Source organism: Entelurus aequoreus, linkage group LG13 (genome assembly GCF_033978785.1).
Source record: "Entelurus aequoreus isolate RoL-2023_Sb linkage group LG13, RoL_Eaeq_v1.1, whole genome shotgun sequence".
Taxonomy (NCBI): Eukaryota; Metazoa; Chordata; class Actinopteri; order Syngnathiformes; family Syngnathidae; genus Entelurus; species Entelurus aequoreus.
In genome coordinates, this window is record NC_084743.1 from 45,563,902 (window position 1) to 45,583,992 (window position 20,091).

The 20,091-nt window shown below is 36.7% G+C and overlaps 1 protein-coding gene across 2 annotated transcripts in view; it reads left to right on the plus strand.

Moving 5' to 3' along the window:
- LOC133663442 (unconventional myosin-Ic-like) overlaps positions 1–20,091 on the plus strand; it is a 158,910-nt gene that overhangs the window by 34,549 nt on the left and 104,270 nt on the right. The window contains exon 1 of one of the 2 annotated variants that reach the window (XM_062067913.1): positions 1,348–1,553. The exons of the other annotated variant lie outside the window; for it this stretch is intronic. The gene's annotated coding sequence lies outside the window, so the exon portion shown is untranslated. Of the gene's footprint in view, positions 1–1,347; positions 1,554–20,091 lie in introns of those variants that run through there. 2 annotated transcript variants of the gene reach the window in all.

Consider the following 20,091-nt stretch of genomic DNA (forward strand, 5'->3'; position numbering starts at 1 on the left):
TCTCTATATACATATTTATTTTATTAATTTCGGCCAAATGGGGCGCATTTCAATTTCTTACACACTCACACATATGTTGGCCACAGGGGGAGCACTTCAAATTTTTACACACACTTGTTATTTCATATGTTGACCAGAGGGGGGGTACTTTTAAAAGCGACACACAGTCAATTTGAAAAACCCCTTCTTTTTGGGACGACTCTAATGTTGACAGATTTCACCAACAGGAGTGCAAATGAGACATTCACTATTAAATGCAATGTTTTCCGTATTAGGACCATCATTTCGGTCATAACTTGTTCACCGGTCCTCATATAGAAGGTACTGATGATTCCCGGGCGCGGCCACCGCTGCTGCCCTTTTCTCCCCACTGCTCCCCTCACCTCCCGGGGGGTGAACAAGGGGATGGGTCAAATGCAGAGGACAAATTTCACCACACCTAGTGTGTGCGTGTGACAATCATTGGTACTTTAACTTGAACTTTTCCTTGTTGATGTCTCAAGAAGGGTAGACATAAAACACCCCCCCCCTACACACACACACACACACACACACACACACACACACACACACACACACACACACACACACACACACACAGGGGAAATGTCTCTGTATCAGTACAAACTGTGGTACGCGGGTACGTGGACTCCATCGAGTGGCACACCCAAGAGTTGATTAATTATTTAGTACAGTGTTTTACTTTCCTATATTCAAACATAGTGTTACTAATCAAACTATGTAATGTAATATCAAATATACGTGTTAAATAAAATATCAGCCTTGGTTTTTAATGAATACTTGGGCCTACTACGCTACTGTATTTTAATGTTGGTCATTATGGTGGTACTTGGAGAGCCAAGTGTTTTCTGGGGTAGTACTTGGTGAGGTATAGGCAATAATGTTCCTTTATTTACTTGGTTTCAAATTGATACCAACTGATATTTTCAGTATTGTCCACTTCTACTTTAAGCACTACCAAGTGTGAATGTTGTCAGTCTGTCTGTGTTGGCCCTGCGATGAGGTGGCGACTTGTCCAGGGTGTACCCCGCCTTCCGCCCGAATTCAGCTGGGATAGGCTCCAGCACCCCCGCGACCCCAAATGGGACACGCGCTAGAAAATGGATGGGTGGATGGATGACATATTGATATCATTTCATATCAAATGGGCAGCATGGTGGAATAATGGTAAGCAATTGTTCCTCCCACGTGCCCCAAAACAGTATGTTAGGCTAGTTGGTATATTGACATTTTTCAAGTGAAAAGTATTAGTATCGGCAACATCGGGCATGTGTCTACCTGGTATCGGGTCGACAGGAACATTTGCAGTATCGCCCAGCCCTGATGTGGGTGTGGGTGTGGGTGTTGAGTGAGCGGTGGGCGGGGCAGGAGAAGTCCGCCGGCACCACTGACAGACACCAGGCACTGACAGTACCCACTTTCCCACCGGACCGAACTTTGGTGCCGCTTCCGGGTTAGTTCGACACAGAACCGGACCGAGTTTGTCGAGGAAACAATAAGGAAGTCATCTTAGTTGACGTCTGCTGTTTAAGGTAAGCCAGCTAGCATAAAGTGCACTGTTGGGGTGTTAACAGCGGGGGGTTAAGTTGAGTCAGTATTGTCCTGCTTTGTTTACAAAACATTTTAATCCCACGTTTGTTTACTTTTGTTAAGTTTCGAGTCGTTTCTGACGCGGTGGCGTGCTTGCTAGTGTAGGCTGAATGAGAAACGCGTGGGGGCGGGGGGGGGGGGGGATTGAACGACACGCTGAACTCGCTTTAAAATAGAGCATTTTCATTCTGAAAAGTCGGTAAAATACATTTTAAACCCACCAACCCCCCATTGTGTGACTGCTGGAGGAATACGTTAGAACCGCTGTGTCGTTCGGCGTGGGTCCAACACCTCAACATTGAATCACTTTCAAGTCATGTCATCGTCCATTCAAAACGTCACTGCCGTGTGTCATAATAACCGACACGCCATAGAAATAGCTTTAAAACAACCCTTGTAAAAAGTTGAATTGTTGCCGGACTTGTATGTCTTTCTGTGTATGACAGTGTTTCCGAACTTTGGCCTGGGTGCTATTTGTGGTGTTCTGTCAAAATGCGCCAACGCTAATGAGCATGCGCACGCATGCGCGTCAACGCTAAAGTTTTCCTTCAAAATAAAATCAAAATGACCTACTTTGTGTAGACTTACCTTGTGTAGACTTAGTCACTTGCGCTACAAGTAAGTAATTATTTTGACTTACATTTAGTTTATTGTGTTTGCTGACCAGTAAACATGTAGACCAGTGGTTCTTAACCCTAGGGGTTCGGTGAGTCGGGCTCAGGGGTTCGGCGGAGGTCAAGAAACACACCCGACTCATCGTGTAAATAAAAACTTCTCCCTATCGGCGTATTGCGGATACGGCAACAGCAGAAGTCACACAGGTGTGTAATTTGTTGTGAGTTTATGCATTGTTGATAGGCTCCAGCGCCCCCGCGACCCCGAAGGGAATAAGCGGTAGAAAATGGATGGATGGATGGTTTTGTTGTTTGAACAAGGTGATGTTCATGCACGGTTCATTTTGTGCACCAGTAAAAAAAACATGGAAACTTTTAGTATGGGGAACATATTCACCATTAATTAGTTGCTTATTAACATGCAAATTAGTAACATATTGGCTCTTAACTAGTCATTATTAAGTACTTATTAATGCCTTATTCTGCATGGCCTTATTATAACCCTAACCCTCTAACCCTGGCCCTAACCAAATAACTCTAAATTAAGTCTTTGTTACTTAGAATATGTTCCCCTAGTGTCCAAAAAACTCTAAATTAAGTCTTTGTAACTTAGAATATGTTCCCCATACTAAAGTGTTACCAAAAACATATAACTTTGTCTTGAATTTGAAAAAAAACCCCATCATTTTATTTTTCACTAAAGGTGAATGCGCATATGAAACTGGTGGGGTTCGGTACCTCCAACAAGGTTAAGAACCACTAGGGATGATACTCGAAACCGGTTTTCCCGGTTGTTCGATAAGAAAAGAACCGAGTCCTCGGACTCGAATCCCTTTTTGAGAACTGGTACCCGTTATGGAGACCACTATAGCAGTGGTCCCCAACCACCGGGCCGCGGCCCGGTACCGGTACCGGTCCGCGGACCGATTGGTACCGGGCCGCACAAGAAATTAAAAAAAAAAACCCAAAAAAACATTTTTTTTAATTTTTAAATCAACATAAAAAACACAACACATACATTATATATCAATATAGATCAATACAGTCTGCAGGGATACAGTCTGTAAGCACACATGATTGTATTTCTTTATGGAAAAGAAAAAAATAAATAAAAATCCTCCCACCCCCGCTCCCCCCACCGGTCCGCGGGACAAATTTTCAAGCGTTGACCGGTCCGCAGCTACAAAAAGGTTGGGGACCACTGCACTATAATAAAGAAAAAGAGTTGGTTCTTTATTCGAATCCCTCAGAACTAAACGAGTCCCGACCAGAAATGCTCCGTGTGACATCACAAGAAATGACATCATGTAGCTCAGTCATTAGGCGCAGATAGGGAACGCAGGAAAACAATGGACCGGAAAAGGCGCTCCAAGGTGTAATAAAGTTCAAAACAAAAGGTATAATCCAATGAATAACTTTACTGAGAGATTTGAGCAGGGTACAAACACATGACGGACACTTTTACGACCAACCGGAAACATGGCAACCAGGCTAGCAACGCACCTCCTTTACGGCAGCTGTCGCAACGTTCTTAAAGCAACCGCAGCACATACATATATATACAACATATATGATATCTCCCTTTTTTAACTTTTGTTTTTCTTTCCTTGTAAACAAAACAAAATCACACTGTATATGTGTTGTCTGTTTAATTATAAATAATGCAGACGAGGCGTGTTGGCTGAGTTCTTGACGTTTACTTTCACAGCGTGCTCATAACCTCATTCTTAGCTGCCGGGTGGCGACTGCAACAACACTTTTCGGGGCTACCACGCATGCTCGTCACTCCCGTTGCATGCTGGGTAGTGTAGTTGTTATATTCCCTGGCTCATAACATCACATATTTCCCCCTATAAAGAAATAATGGTAACTCAATAAAGTGTATTTCTTTTTTTAGCTTTAACTTTTCATTTTTTAGCATTGTAACCACATTTGCAAACAACTTTTCTTTTCATAGAATTTTCTTTCAATAAAGAAATAAAGTGCAAAAATGTCAAAGCATCATAACAAACAGTTATGTCAAATAGCAGCAGAAGTGCACTTTTTGGAGAGCTGTATTATTTTCAGTTTTTTGCCCAAGGGACTGATTTTATTTAACACTATATTATTATTTATACACCTATAATGATCACAGAGACAGGTTGTTTTTGTGTTACTGTATATATTTGTTTTTCTGAAAAATCCCACTTAATATACTTTGGGTAACAACAGTCAATATTTATTTATTTTATTTTATTTTTTTAGGGGGGGTAACAGTCAATATTTATTTATTTATTAGATTTTAATTTTTTTCTTATATAATGAAGGTGAGCTTTTGTTAAACCAAATATTGTGTTTTTTTTTCCATATACAACAACCTATCTGGACTCGAAAAGAGAATCGATAAGAAATCGGTTCGATAAGAGGATTCGATAATAGGCTCGAACTCGATAATTTCTTATCAAACATCATCCCTAAGAACCACTGATGTAGACACTTACAGCGTGAGGAAGTTCACATTGTCTATTAACCGTAAGCATGTAGACAAGTTCACATTGACGCAGATAATGGTAGCCTACATTTTTGTTTTCAACACCGTTGTTTAAACAGGAATAGCAACTGGTAGCTTTTTTGGCAGCTTATTCTGACGGAACAGTTGCCCGCAGTTTATTTTATTGCCCCTTGACATATTCTAAAAAGTTAACCCCCTGAAGCCCAAAAACTGTTCTGCCGTGGAGAGGACATCCTGGGCTTTCCAGTGATATTTGAAAGAATCAGAATCGTTTTTATTATCAATATACAAATGTAGAAGGAAATTATGCCCATTCCTCCCGTTACTTGTGTATATAATTAAAAGCCATGGAAATATTGATGCAATAAAAAATTTGCAAATATCTTACTACACTTCACTCAACAAATAAAACAGACACTAAAAGAACATACATGATGTAAAGGTACTAAAAAGGCCAAACAATATAAGTGAAAAACTCCCAATTTCAAGGGGCCCAATTATTCAAAACCAACTGCTGTTGTGTTTTTGGGATCTGCCTAAGTTCCGAAAATTTTAAATCAAACCGTGGAGGCATTGCGGAGATATTTATGAAATCATTTTGTCTTCCTTTATACTTCGGCCAAATGAATCGTTAGGAATTTGCACAACCTGTGATGTCATGGGTTGGGAAAAACGCCACTGGATTATCCATATATGGTAGTAATGTACCCAGATAGCCTTGCCCGTGTCCGTCAATAGGAGTCAATAAGATCCTTTTTTTGCTCTATTCTCTTGTTGCGAGGCAGATCGACTCGTGCATGGACATACATCATCCGCTGTTGCCATTTCTAATACAAAGTAGTGTATAGTTCCAACTTACCTCTGTCAGTAGACTCGCAATGGAAGTGCTTAAAACTACAACAAAAATGGCGTGGAAAAGACGCAGTCAAAGTAGAGGCACGTAAATAAGACCCTCCCACAAAATAGCGCATTCTGAAGAGACGGTCAAAAATCCTCTTGAAAACGGTCTGTAAAAGATAGTCTATGCAAAATTTTGAGCAAAGAACCACCATTACATGTTATATAGACTACAAGGAAGTGTTTTAGGTGTAGAAACAAATCATAATATGACCCCTTTTTAAAGGTAGATCTCGCATTGTCTGTCCCAAAAATAGCCACTATACAATGTTTTATTGGCACAAGAGAAGTACTGTGGTACCTCGTTTTTTTATATGTACCGTTTGTAGTATGATTAGAATGATATGTCTCCTTTTAAGTACGATTAAACATGTTGGTGACGCAGTCTCTTTTCTAAAAAAAATATTGAGCCTTGCGTTTATCCGTCTCTCGCTTTAAACAGGGAGAACGACGTCTCACTCTGTGCATCGCTCTAAGCACTTGAGCGTGTTTATTTAACAGTAGAATGAACTAAACACAGTGAGACCTCTTTTCAGTCATTCACAATCTTTGTCTTGGTAGGCGAAGAGCTGGGCGACAGCTTTACACCCTGGAAGAACGCACAGGCAGCCTCCCTACTCACGACTCGCCAGTGAGAAGTGACCCAAAGTAACAAAAAATAGGAGGAAAAAAATATGATGACAAAGCCAAATGTCCAGTTGTGGTAATATTTCAGCTTTTAATTGTATGGGCAATATGAGTGACAATGGTGTGATCACGTGATGGCAACAAAAAAAAGACAACATCTGACCTTGTTTCACCAACTGGGAAAACAAATGCACTCTAAGATGTTCAATATTTATTTTAGTACAATTTTTGCTTGATGAAATCAAAATCCATTTAAATTTTTGTTTATTTATTTAGAATAACAAAGGTATTTCCCTTCCAATTACAGTACAATGGTAAATAATTCTACAGTATTGAGAAATACAAGTGTATATCCTTTTCAATGGTTACTTGCATTAGTATTATATATTATGATTACATCACATTATAATCACTGTTTAGTTTTATTTGTTATTTATTCCAATTAAGAGCATGAGGATTGTAGACAAAGCTCCAAGTCTGTCTGAATAAAGCCAAGTATGTTGAAAGTGAATTATTGCATATTGTTTTAGTGTGTGGTACCTTGGGACAAGAATATGTTAATTGACAGTCTACTGTCTTCTTTCACTCTTTTTTTTCACAGTTTTATGCATTTTTATGTATAAAATATAAAAATCGTAAATCTCTTCTCAATTTTGGAGAGAAAAATCGCAATCAGGTTTTTTCTCAAAATCTTTCAGCCCGAGTAAACTGTTTTGTTTTTAAATGTTTAATACTTTGAAGTGGTTTTGGGGATATACATACATTTTGTACACATTTTTGTAATGGCCTTTGTGGTAGACATAATATTATGCAACTTATTCCGTCAGTCTACCCCAGGGCAGCTGTGGCTACGAAAGTAGCTTACCACACCAGGTGTGAATGAATGATGGGTTCTCACTTCTCTGTGAAGCACTTTGAGTGTCTAGAAAAGCGCTATATAAATCTAATCCATTATTATTCATAATCCTCAAATGCATGTGTGTGACCAATAAAAAAATGTCTCCTTGTAGTAGAGTTTATAATTCATAAGTATGTATGGTAATGCATGTGTCTCTTCCTCTCATCAAAACAGTAGACAAGATTAGTTATTGTTTGATCATGTTGTCCACCCCAAAGGACATTGCATTGAAAAGCAAACTGACCCCCTCCCCCACCCCCCCCCAAAAAAACCCAAAACAACAAGTTTTTAACCAAGGCGATTATTAAATTCCAGAACCTTGTAGTTCTCTGTGTGTGGAAAGTGTCACAAAGTAGGTAAGAACAACTGGTCAGCAAGCCAGTCCACCTGTTCATTTGTGGGGTTTGCAAAAACAATTAAAGTGTCTTACTGCCAAGTGCAGCACAATTATCCAACTCTAAGTCTAAAATACCCTCAAGCGTACAAGAAGATAAATTAAAAGAACAACATCAGCATGATATAGATTGACCCACTCTGCATAGTCGTCACATCGGGTTGCATTGCACACAGAGACGATTCAACTTTTGGTTGGGAAGGGGGTGCATGTGGCCAGTCTGCTTGGAGCAGCTGAACTGTTGCCTCAAGGTCATCTGGAGGACAGAGCCTACTTTTATTGAGGGGTCTGCTTGCAGCTGCTATATTATACTAGAAGGAACCGACCACCACTTAGCTAAAAATGTGATATATTCGTCTGTAAATGACAGCCTCTGCTCTAGGATGATAAACTGTAGGATGCTGTGGGATATATTGTGCTGACAGGAGTGCTTTTTCAACAAAACACATGTTTGTTGTTGTCAATACCTCTTTTTGAAGGGGTTTCCCTGTGTTAGAAACCCTCTGGCGAAGTTTGTTTCCACTGGATTACTTGAGTACAAAGGCTGATTTTTTCCCTCCCCCTTCCTAACTTTTTTTTTCAATCTTAATGAGATGGTTTTAGGTGCTATTTTTGGTCTGTGACAAAGTTGTGGGATCTGCAGATGTCTGCCTACTTCTACACAGAGAGCTATTTTTACTTTGATTTGGTCTACCCTTGCAAGCAGTAAGAAATGGCTTGTTTAAAGAGTTGCAGTTTATTAAAAATAAAACCCATAACAGTTATGTTGGGATGGGTAAAATAACTTTAAACAACTTTTTTTTTCACAAAACATTTATTTTACATCCCTTGATTTTTTTCATACAATTGACATAAATGAAAGTACAGTGGTATCTCAATTTACGCGTTCCTTAATTTATGAGTAATTTGAGATTAGGGATGTTATCGTCGCCAAAATTATCACGGTTATCATTATTCTCGCGGTATTAGACATACTGTTAGAAAACCCACTATTTTGCATGTTTTATTTCCTATGCTTCACTGATAGTGTTTTAGTCTTGGATTCATTTTTGTTTTAATGGCTAAGCTTTTATTGTTTTAAATATTGGATTGTACTGTAGCACTGATTTATTTAAATAAAAAGTGCGTAACAAATAAAATGTAATATTATTAGAGATGTCCGATAATATCGGACTGCTGATATTATCGGCCGATAAATGCTTTAAAATGTAATATTGGAAATTATCGATATCGGTTTCAAAAAGTAAAATTTATGACTTTTTAAAACGCCGCTGTACGGAGTGGTACACGGACGTAGGGAGAAGTACAGAGCGCCAATAAACCTTAAAGGCACTGCCTTTGCGTGTCGGCCCAATCACATAATATCTATGTCTTTTCACACACACAAGTGAATGCAATGCATACTTAAACAACAGCCATACAGGTCACACTGAGTGTAGCCGTATAAACAACTTTAACACTGTTACAAATATGCGCCACACTGTGAACCCACACCAAACAAGAATGACAAACACATTTCGGGAGAACATCCGCACCGTAACTCAACATAAACACAACAGAACAAATACCCAGAACCTCTTGCAGCACTAACTCTTTTGGGACGCTACAATATACACCCCCCGTTACAGCCAGCCTGCGTGGCATGTGGCCACAAACGGTGAACATTTATCCTTAAAAATATTGAGAAGCTGCAGATGCTGTGTTATCGTGTTTCAGTTTGTTCTGCCTCGTCCTGACTCCACAAATTGGACAGTCGAGTATTAGCTTTGGTACACAGACATACATATCACTTTGTTTTCAAGTAACTCCTCCGTTCTGTCACTACAATACATCTGTGTGCAACAAAAACAGTTATTACTTAGTTCCTACACAGAGACAGTGGTGTCAGATGTCACAAGAGAAACACGCAAACAGCTCCATGAAAACAAGTTGCTTATAATAAGCAAATAATAAGCAGACTTGGTAAAACTGAACAGAGAAGCAGCTCAAAGGAGACCTAACATTAGTCCGGTCCCTAAGGTAAATGCTAGGGCTTTTCCGATCTGGGATTTATGCTGCCGGTTCCGGTACTGATCATCCATGAGTGAGATTGGCCGATTTCAATACCGACCACATGTATTACCTGTAAATGTTTAAGTTTATTAATGATGCGTGCTATCGATAGTGTAACAATATCAGCACAACATTTAAACTGTTGTTCCTCATTCTCTTTTATTATATATAATTGTTTGCGCAAAACAAAGTAAATAGTACTAAATAACTAAACAAAATCAAAACTATCTACTACTCATTAAAATGATTCCCTCAAAATCCTCTTGTGTCCAGGGACCTATTCCATGAATTTGTAAAAAATTAATAAAAACTGCAGAAAAATGGTTTTGAGAAAATAAGATTATTGATCTAATCACTCTAGTATTGATCATGTACTAATACTACCCTTGGTGTGGACACTACCAATTTATGGATCGATTGGACCTCTTACGTGCTGTGTACTTCTGGTTGACACACCTCTCTCTATTAATTTACTTGGTAATGTAATATTAATACTTGCTTACTTTCTGTTGTAATGTATTTCCATCCACCCCTCATAAACTTTTCTAATAACTTATTTTTGTTGTTGTTTAAAGCTAGCTTAGCTGTTAGCATTCCTGCTCCTGGCTTGCTCTTTGTGTGTAAAATGTTTAGCCTTGTCCTAATACTTTATAATGAAACTTGTTAATGATACCATACTTAAGACATTACAAAATGCAGTTTATTTGCTATAAGGTTAACTTAAGCATGCAGCTGCACACTGTGTATGTAGATGCACAATTAATAAAAATAAATACATTAACAGAATCAGCTTTATTGGTCAAGTATGATTAACACACAAGGAATTTGACTTGGTAGGCTGTGCTCTGTTGTTCAATGTAAACCATCAATATTAACAATTAACTTGAAATGTAAACAAGTACTTAAATAACTAATATGTGCAAGGCTAATAAATAATAATGCAGTGGTGAAAAGAGCTAATGCTAGGTTCACACCAACGGCGCTTTGACGGCGCGTTAAAGCGGCATGCAAAGCGGCGTTAAAGCGTAACAAAGCCTGATTAAAGCGTGAGGGTCCTAATGGATCGTGGGAAAGCTTGTAGTGAAGCGGGACATGCGGCAAGTTCGCCAAAATTTTTTAAACGGTTTAAAAAAATTCTGCGCTCTGTCAAGAATGGAATAAAGCGCCGAGAGCGTATCAAAGTGTGACAAAGCCTGACAAAGCTCAGCAAAGCTCGACTCAAAGCGTAGGAAAGCTTAACAGATCTTGGTTTAAAGCGCAATAGGAAGTGACTGTGATATTGACCAGTGACATTGAAACTTTATGTAAAACCAACACAGGATTACAAATCCATTCTCTTTTGCATCATTGCCTTTTTTATACGATGATCATTGTTTCTGTACTTCTGCTGTTTGATGTTGCAGTTTGACATTACTGTCTATAATTTTTCTGTATGAAAATGTTAATAATAAAGAGAAAATGTTACGTTTAAAAGAAATGCCTTTTATTATTGTCAACTAGCATAAGAAATGAAAGATAGATATTTATTAAGATGACAAACAAATAAAAGAAATGAAGATATAAAACATAATATAACGAAAAAAAAATAGAAATTGAAAAAATAAATGAATATAAAAAATAAAAGAAATGCCTTTTTTTATTGTCAACTAGCATAAGAAATGAAAGATATATATTTATTAAGATGACAAAGAAATAAAAGAAATGAAGATATAAAACATAATATAAAGAAAAAAAAATAGAAATTGAAAAAATAAATTAATATAAAAAATAAAAGAAATGCCTTTTTTTATTGTCAACTAGCATAAGAAATGAAAGATAGATATTTATTAAGATGACAAAGAAATAAAAGAAATGAAGATATAAAACATAATATAACAATAAAAAAAAGAGAAATTGAAAAAAAAAAAGAATATAAAAAATAAAAGAAATGCCTTTTATTATTGTCAACTAGCATAAGAAATGAAAGATAGATATTTATTAAGATGACAAAGAAATAAAAGAAATGAAGATATAAAACATAACGGAAAAAAAATAGAAATTGAAAAAATAAATGAATATAAAAAATAAAAGAAAAGGCTTTTTTTATTGTCAACTAGCATAAGAAATGAAAGATAGATATTTATTAAGATGACAAAGAAATAAAAGAAATTAAGATATAAAACATAATATAATGAAAAAAAAAGAGAAATTGAAAAAATATATGAATATAAAAAATGTGTGGAAAACAGTATACTGAGTTTTTCTAATGTTTTTTCTTATTTTTGTTGTAACGATGCACAACAGAGCTTGATAATTGTGTCAGAGCCTGATTTAAAGCGTCATCATCGCATCAAAGCATAATAAAGTTCAATAAAGCGCAATAAAACGTATCAAAGCGTGATTTAAAGCGTATCAAAGCGGGATCAAATCGTGAGGAACGGTAACAAAGCGGCAACTAATTCGTATCAGAGCGTATCAGAGAGTATCAGAGCGTATCAGAGCGTATCAAAGCATAACATTACTTCGGAGATCGGGATATTCGTGGAAAAATTGACAAAAATGACGGCGCTTTGCTCGCCACTTTAAAGCGCGGCAAGCGCCGTTGGTGTGAACCAGGCATAAGCAAATAGATGATGAAAATATTATGAGTTGGTACATTCACAGTGACAGATTAGCTCAAGAGTTATTTCACAGTGTTTATCAGATTGATAGCCTGATGGAAGACTCTGTTCCTATGACAGTTTTTTTTTTGCATACAGTGATTTGTAATGTCTGCCGGAGGGACGGCGATTAAACAGTTTGTGACGGGGGTATGAGGGGTCTGCAGTGCTACTACCTGCCGGTTTCCTTACCTTGGACCGGTGTAGGTCTTGGATGGGATTAGGGATTGGCGGTATACCGGTATATTTTAGAAATAGATATATATTTGAGAAAATGTCACCACACCAATATCTTTTGATGCTGCCTTTGTTACGGCTTTGTTACGATTTGGTTGTTCTCTGCGACAGTAATGAATGATGGAGGCGTAGAACATGACCAACAGTTCATTGGGCAGGTTGAATTTCTTGAGCTGAGGCAGGAAATAAATCCTCTGTTGTGCCTTTTTTCTGATTGTTTCTATGTGGGAGGTCTACTCCAAGTCCCATGAGATTGTGACTCCCAGGAGCCTGAAGGAGTCCACAGTAGACACTGTGCTGTTCAGAATGGTGAGACGGGATGGGGGGCTTCTCCTGAAGTCCACGGTCCTCACCAGTTTCTCCACAGTCTTGAGAGGGTTAAGCTCCAGATGGTTCTGACTGCGCCAAAGAGCCAGTTGTTCCACCTCTTGCCTATAGGTAGACTTGTCGCCATCCTGTATAAGACCGATGACGGTGGTGTCATCTGCAAACTTTTAATAGTTTCGCTGAAGGATCCCTTGAGGTGCAGTGTAGAGGGAAAAGGACAGTGGGGAAAGAACACACCCCTGGAGGGTGGGGAGTGGGAGGCGCCAGTGCTGACTGTCTGGCCTTACCTGCAGCTTCCGGTCAGTCAGGAAATTGGTGATCCACTGACCAGTGGAGGCCGGCACTGTGAGCTGGGTGAGTTTGCGATGCAGGGTGTCCAGGATGATAGTGTTAAATGCAGAGCTGAAGTCCACAAACAGGATCCTAGCGTAGGTTCCTGGGGACCCAAGGTGATGCAGGATGTGGTTCCATCCCATGTTGACTGCATCCTCCACTGACCTGTTTGCCCGATAGTTAATCTGCAGGGGTCCAACAGGGGGCCTGTGATGTCCTTCGGGTGGCGCAGCACTTGTCTCTCAAAGGGGATCGATGTTTGTGATCGACATTAAAAGTAATTAATTGACAATGGCGATCATGTACTTTTTTAAAGAAAAGTGTCCCATACTGATTGGGGCCGATCGATCGCCACATCCCTTGTAAATGCTGAACAATTTTATTACATTATTTCATACAGCTACTGCAGTTGTTTCAAACAATATTTATTGTCTGAAAGCTTGTTTTTTTCTTTTTTAAATGCTCAGCAAATGTTAAAATTGTGGTGTTTTGGTTGGGGGCTGCTTTGAGATACAAGTGTTTTTTTTTAGTTACAAGCTTGATAGCGGAACACATTGTGCTTGTAAGTTGAGGTATCACTGTAACCCCTACAGGTGAAACTAAAATCATTGAATATCATGCAAAAGTCAATTAATGTCAGCAATTCAACTTAAAATGTGGAACTAATATGTGATAAAAACTCATTACATGCAAAGTGAGATATGTTTTGATGATCATAGCTTACATTTTTTGAAAACCCAACATTTTTGGAGTTTTTAAATTTGAGGTTTTCATAAGCTGTAAACCATTATTCATTATTCACTTTTTACTTTTTAAATTCGATCTCAATTCTGTACACTGCTGCTGGAATTAAAATTTTCCTGAGGGAACTCTCCTGAAGGAATCAATAAAGTACTATCTATCTAACTATAGTCATCAAAATTATATCAAAAGAAGGCTCGAAATATCTTGAGTTGCATGTTATGAGCCAATGTCATGTATTAGTTTCACTTCGTAAATGTTATTGCTGGAAGAAACAAACATTTGCACGATATGTGTGTGTGACAATCATTGGTACTTTAATCTTTAATATTCCATTTTTTTTAGTATCACCTTTATGTTCCTAGCGATAAACATGCTTTGCTTTAACCAAATAAAAATCAACTCGGCTCGGAGTAGATTTTTTTCAGCGTTTTTGTTTTTGTTTTCACTAATTCAACCAGCAGTTCTTAGAAGTATGCCATCCTTCATGACAGTATGAACCAAACCATTTAGATAGGTTGATGCTTTTGGACCGTCTCTTTTGGTAAGAGAAGTTCAGATATCAGAGTTGATTAAGCCATGAATACAACCGATAAGGTAAAATGCAACAGCATTCTCCAGGACAAAGTGTGTTCACTGCTTTTGCGCTATACTTTACACTCTACATTATATGGAAAGTTGACTCACATTACTTCATTACCTCATCATAAAGGTCAAAGTATTGATATTGTAGCAGCGTCACACCACAAACAAGAGAAGGTCGTGTTGAATGGGGGGAAAAGAAGAAAAATGGTACAATGGATGATGCTTCGGTCATAGTCATGTGGGTGTCTTTGTACAGGACATATTGCGTCTGTGTATACGTGTACAGGGCTGCATGGGAGGCGGAAGCCTGCAGAGATTTTCCTCAGTGCCTTCCCATAACCCAAAGCTACTTCAATGTAGAGTTTTTCCTCTGTTCTTTCCCACGTCCCAAAGCTAGTAGTAGTACAGTGAGCCCCACCCTTCTGGGAATAAACGTTATGACTTAGTGCTTTAGACTCAGTATTGCAGTGGTAACTGTGGTTGCATTGGAAATCACCCTTCACATGAATCCAAATCCACACTGGCTCTGTTGCCATTTTTGAACATGCAGGATCTGAGAAGTTTTTTCCTCTCTTTCTGATCTCTTTGGCTTTAAAGTTTGACCAACAGAACATAACTTTTTCACTTACTATTTAAATATGTTTTTAATAGGGCTTGAAAGTGCTTGAAAGTCTGAGTCGCTTATTTATATCGCTGAATAGAAGACTCGGCTGAAGTTTGTTTTTTTTGGCACAAACGTGCGGCATCATTAAGTGCCACAATTGTGGTGATGATCGCTTCAGGAAAAAAAAATGATTTGGAGAGTTTTTTCTCATTTTTAACGTGAAAGCAAAGCAGATAGAAGTCGGGTTATGAAGCTAATAAAGAGACAGCGAATAGCCTGGATAGAAGCCGTGAGACGACCGAACTTCACTTTTAACGCCATCACCTGGTACATGTTGGTTTGTACATGGCATTTTCAGAGTGGTAAGTTTGAACCAAAGCATGCTTTATCATGTATCCCAAGTAGCATTTTAGTACGATGTTAGTGTTAGCTAACAGAGCTGCAGGCGACGAACAACAGTATTTTGGAAAAAAGTGTGTTGTCTGTTTACTTTTAGTCTTGTGTGAGCACAAAACTTAATGAGTATTATTTTCGGAGCGGTAGCGCAGTGATCAAAGTATTTAAAAGTAACAATGGGCTTGTTTTTTCAGGGAAATAACGAGGCCAGGGACCTCACGCATGTAAGACACACAAGAGATGAAAGCCGATGATACCGCGCAATTTGAACAAAGGACAGTTTGCATTCTAAAATTCTTCACCGGTATTAAAACTGACTCTTTAGACAAAATATACACAAGTTTGGCTGCACTTTTACTTGATTTGTATCCCTCTTCCATCGGTCTTGCTCATAGGTTGTATGAGTCAATTCCACCATTTATTATTATTTTTTCCAGGTAGCGAGCCTTTGGAATAGAGTACAGTTTGTCTCTGTGCGGTGCCTTGCGTTTATTTTATTTTGTACGATCCATTTTAATCCAGTTTGTTGCTCACTTTCACATTGTAAACAAAGCCTTTGTTCAACAAGTATGGCTGCCCACTCTCACAATGCATTGCAAAATCATGAGGCTTTTTGAGCCCAACATTGTCATGTGGAAATGTGTTTGGATATCTTGGTGTCAAAGAAAGAGCAGACTTTAGGTTACTGTCAATGTGAAAATGTACTTACTGTATTTTCAACAGTTGGTGTCGTCTCTTGCCACATCACGCTTCAAATATTGTGGCTTTACCACATTGTGAATTTTTTTTTAAAGCAGCATATTGTAAAACATTTTTGGCCTGAATTGAGCATTTTTAAGCATATAAATGGCTAAATGACCTAAAAATATAATTTTTTACAGTAGTATCAGCCACTAGAGGATACCAAACCAATCAGAGAAGTTCAGTATCATGGCAACTTATAGGCTCAGTCTCAGGTAGCATTAAAAGAGTGTAAAAGTGACTAACGGGTGTTACTTCATGTCTAGAGGGCTCTCATAATGCTAAAAAAACGTAATAAGAACTTTTTTTAGGCTTTAGCTTTGACAATATTAAATTCATAATTGCCGATTTGCAGCAATTTGTTTATTATATCATGTAGGAAACAAATTAACTGCGATAAATAAGGGACAACTGTATATTTAATTTTTTGTACCCTTGTTTTAAAGTGGTATTCTTTCTTAGTTAGCTATGTCAGCATTGTGTCTTGTGAAATCTTCACATTTATTGTAGACATGTTCCTTTCAGGATTTCTCCCTATTTAACAGTGCTTTATTGTATTTTCTATCGGTGAATTTTTACCTGCTTTATTGTTATTCACATCTACTTCCACCCTATTCGATTGAATGAAAGTAGCCACCTGTCGCTCTGTTGAGTTACCATCCAGCTCATCTGGTTCTCTCATTTTGTTCGTGGCTGCTTTGGCCTTTGACCTAGGTTTGATGCAGAGACCAAACACATCCTTAATGTGGGTGTTTTGCGCCAACACAACCATTCTATTCTTCATTTCTAACACGATGTCTTGTTATAAAATTTTACATGATGCACATACAGTAATACAGTACAGCACAATAAATGCCTTGACTTTTTACATTGAGATAGATAGATAGATAGATAGATAGATAGATAGATAGATAGATAGATAGATAGATAGATAGTACTTTATTGATGTGGGCAGATATCCCACTATGAGCTTATGTAACGAAATTTCGTTCTTATCTGTGCTGTAAAGTTCAAATTTGAATGACAATAAAAAGGAAGTCTAAGTCTAAGTCTACTACTAAAATGAGAGGAGCCATGCTAAATAAAATGAACTGCAGTATCTGAGGAGCCTAGAAAAATACAAGAAAAATACAATGTTTTCAAAAGGGAATAGAATTAGATTTACATTGAGGCATGCATGACAAACTAAATGAGAAATCTAAGAGCCAATCAAATCAAATAATTTACCAGATAAAATTTACTGTTCTTTTGATGGAAATTTGACAATTTTAACCATTACATTTCTAATTATGTAAAAATTGTCCTTCTTTCTAATGCATCCGGTTTTGAGTGTATAACTAAGGTAGAATAAGCATGTATTTGCTATACCGCACATTGTATACCAGTGGTCTCTAACTTTTATCACTGTTAAGCTACTTTGACAAAAACAAATTAGTTAGCTATTTATATTTTATTTATTTTTATTTAGATATTGTAGGCCTATGATTTTGATCAATTTAAAAGAAAATTGTCCAAAAGCCAATGGTAATGCACAGCTTAGGAAGTAAGCACTCTTCTCTCAATAGGAAGTGGAGAAAAATACACGGAGGTCGGTCTCGGAACAGTTTATACTGCTCATTCAAACAGTGTCTGTTTTGTTTAGCTCATCCATTGACGGTCTGTTAAGGTCATCTTTCTTCCGACCTCAACCATCCTGTTATGACCTGTATAATATCATACATACATTCAATTATGTAAGTCCATTTCCAGCTATATTGACAGTGTGGTTGGTCGACACACCCAACCACCCGCTGCAATCATCATCGTCAGACCCTTGACTTTTGCTAACGTACAGTACAGTAATTACAGTAATCCTGTGGTAGAGGTTTATCTTATTTTCTACACCACTAGATAGCGCTGTGCGATGTATATATATATATATATATATATATATATATATATATATATATATATATATATATATATATATATATACATATATATATATATATATATATATATATATATATAAATATATATATAGTCGAGGTTTCTGTGGTTTATACGTTATACAGTGCTCAATACGTATGTATATATGTATATATATATATATATATACACACACTGTATATATATATATATATATATATATATATATATATATATATATATATATTAGGGCTGCAACTAACGATTAATTTGATAATCGATTAATCTGTCGATTATTACTTCGATTAATCGATTAATAATCGGATAAAAGAGGCAAACTACATTTCTATCCTTTCCAGTATTTTATTGAAAAAAAACAGCATACTGGCACCATACTTATTTTGATTATTGTTTCTCAGCTGTTTGTACATGTTGCAGTTTATAAATAAAGGTTTATTTAAAAAAAAAAAAAAATTGTTTTATTTTTTTTTTTAAAAAGCCTCTGCGCATGCGCATAGCATAGATCCAACGAATCGATGACTAAATTAATCGGAAACTATTTTTATAATCGATTTTAATCGATTTTAATCAATTTAATCGATTAGTTGTTGCAGCCCTAATATATATATATATATATATATATATATATATATATATATATATATATATATATATATATATATATATATATATATATATATATATATATATATATATATATATATATATATATATATATATATATATATATATATATATATATACACACACATGCATATATAGTAGTACAACATAAAATGTCTATCGTACGATATAAATCTTTATTGTTTATATCGTAACTTTGACGTCTGAGCTGCGACTAATGTAACTATCTCCAGCAATACTTCTGCTTTGTGGTAGCGTTTGTACGTCACTTAAAATAACTTTATAGCGAGGGCCAGTAGGAGCAGGAATGATAAAAACATTGCAGAGACGGAAAGCACGATGGAAGCTAAACCAAGAATCTGCAAAACATGCCGCCAGAAAGTTGTTACTAGGAACTTAAACACGTTTATTATTTTCTTTCACTTGAAGACCAATAAAGACCAGTACGGAAGCAGTTTTAAAATGCCATAAAGCACATCCATCAAAACCACAAAGTGAAGAAAAGAAAAACACACCAAACGAGCCAGACAAAGTCGTTGTCCAAAGGCACCGTCTATGACAAGCAGTCCTGCAGACATCGAGAAATTACAGATACCATCTCTAAATTCTAAATGTAGGCATGGCCCATGTATATACACTGTAAAAAAGAAGTGCTGACGCTAAAAATAGTTTTTATTGTTTAATTCTCTTGTCATTTTCATATATAAAATATGTTTTATAAATAAAAGTAGAAAATATAAGCGAAATTGACATTCATGTTGTATGTATATATATATATATATATATATATATATATATATATATATATATATATATATATATATATATATATATATATATATATATATATATATATATATATATATATATATATATATATATATATATATATATACATACACACATATATACATATATACAGTACAGGCCAAAAGTTTGGACACACCTTCTGCTCATTACTTTTTCGCACACTCTTGGCATTCTGTCGATGAGCTTCAAACACACCTGTGAAGTGAAAACTATTTCAGGTGACTACCTCTTGAAGCTCATCGAGAGAATGGCAAGAGTGTGCAAAAAAGTAATCAGAGCAAAGGGTGGCTATTTTGAAGAAACTAGAATATAAAACATGTGTTTAGTTATTTCACCTTTTTTTTGTTAAGTACATAACTCCACATGTGTTCATTCATAGTTTTGATGCCTTCAGTGACAATCTACAATGTAAATAGTCATGAAAATAAAGAAAACGCATTGAATGAGAAGGTGTGTCCAAACTTTTGGCCTGTACTGAGTGTGTGTATGTGTGTGTGTATATATATATATATATATATATATATATATATATATATATATA